At 47.8% G+C, this 1,865-nt stretch overlaps 1 non-coding gene across 1 annotated transcript; it reads right to left on the bottom strand.

Annotated features, from left to right (window-relative positions):
- Positions 1–476: 476 nt before the first annotated feature.
- On the bottom strand, positions 477–596 carry LOC143294786 (5S ribosomal RNA). Its single transcript, XR_013056932.1, has one exon. It is a non-coding gene; the product is annotated as a 5S ribosomal RNA (ribosomal RNA).
- Between the last annotated feature and the right edge of the window lie 1,269 nt (positions 597–1,865).

The following is a 1,865-nucleotide window of genomic DNA, read 5'->3' as shown; positions in this document are numbered from 1 at the left end:
TTTGTGAAGCTGTTTCAAGGCAGGTTTTTACTGACATTGCAAAGAGACTTAAAAAAAGAGATGGGAATCGTTAGTAGCCTAATACAGCGGTACATATCGTTTACAATGTACGTTGTATCGCACAGCTGGAAGAAACAAAAAGGAAAAGTGAATGAAGTCTTCAACACAGTTCTTTACAAATCGGATCGGCCAAACATTTTCCGTCTCAGAGATTTCCTTGTAACTGTCGATGGTTTGATTTTAACAAAAAGACACGGTGGTGTTCAAGATCGCCCTGCTGGTCATTACAGTCTGACCAGGACTGGGAATGAATAAGAAAAGAGAGGAAAGAAAGCAAAAGGAGGCAATAGAGGAAGGAAAAGAAGGACACACAGTTCAGTTCAGTTCAGTAGCTCAAGGAGGCGTCACTGCGTTCGGACAAATCCATATACGCTACACCACATCTGCCAAGCAGATGCCTGACCAGCAGCAAAGGTTGCCAACAGCACCCTGTGTTCCCAGGCGGTCACCCATCCAAGTACTAACCGGGCCCGATGTTGCTTAACTTCGGTGATCGGACGAGAACCGCATGTTTTCAACGTGGTATGGCCGTTGGCAAAAAAGTAACCCCGACGGGGACTCGAACCCCGGACTCCCACGGTCATTGCTGACAGGTGGGGATACTGACCACGATTCCACCGGGGTGCTGGACACACAGAAAGAAGGTAATAGATGAGAGAGAGAGAGAGAGAGAGAGGGGGGGGGGGGGGGGGGGGGTTAGGGAGAGGTTAGATTGTTGGTAGCTGGTTTTTGTTGTTTTTTGGACGCAAAGTAAAGATACATACCGTGGTGCTGAAATGATTTTAAGACATGGAAACAGTTCTACACAAATTAGCCAGTTCCGTTTCACTTATACAACTGCCGCGGCGATACACTTCTGCCAACTCCTTCCCCTCTCCCTTCACATTTCCCGTCACTCTGTACCTACTATGATATATAATGAGAGAGAGAGCTAGAAGAGGGGAGGGTTAAGGTTTTGGTGGAATGACCGAGAGCCCAGCCTGATCCCTCCTTAATGGGTCAGTCAACAGAAACACAATAGATGCCAGTTCTACATACATCACCTTACACATACGTGCCTGATGCAATTTTCATTTGCCTTTTTTGAATGAAATTGCACTATTTTTTTTTTTTTCCTATTTGCCATCTAAAAATGAAAATGGAAACAAATGTGAAAGCCACTCCCCACCCCCACCCCCACCCCGCCCTCTCTTTCTCTCTCTCTTGCTCTTTATCAAACTTCAGAACTATTTTAACAAATACCGCTTGCTCTCTCTCTCTCTCTCTCTCTCTCTCTCTCTCTCTCTCTCTCACACACACACACACACACACACACACACACAGACGTTGTTAATGCACAATCATCACAGACAATGACCCTCGTCCTCCAGACAACGTTAACAGATCCTGCATACAGACAGACACAACTCGTCAGTTCGCGATTCAAGCTCACTTTTGTTTTAAAAAGAGAGGGGGTGAGGGGGGCAGGGGCGGGGAGTGGGGTGTGGAGGTGACGGGAAGGGGGGGGGGAGGAATAGAAAAAAGCTAACCAGACAATATATTGATTACAACACCACGTAACCACCACTACCACATTACCACCACACAACATTAGCGGCCCCAGTTGCTTGTTTCAGCAAGTCCGGAGAGAGAGGGGACGGCCGGATATCGGGTTGGGTTGGGTTGGGTTGGGTTGGGTAGGAGGGTGGAGGGTTCGCTGAGGTGCCAAAGCTTAATTCCATTACACGCCCACCGCTAGGTTCTTTACCACCAGCCCACAGCGACGTTTCCTTTTCCAGCCGGTGTCTGGATTTGTCAACCGGAAG

This window comes from Babylonia areolata, chromosome 1, assembly GCF_041734735.1.
Source record: "Babylonia areolata isolate BAREFJ2019XMU chromosome 1, ASM4173473v1, whole genome shotgun sequence".
Lineage (NCBI taxonomy): Eukaryota > Metazoa > Mollusca > Gastropoda > Neogastropoda > Buccinidae > Babylonia > Babylonia areolata.
Note: the sequence above shows the minus strand (reverse complement) of the source record. Positions and strands in the feature narration are given on the sequence as shown.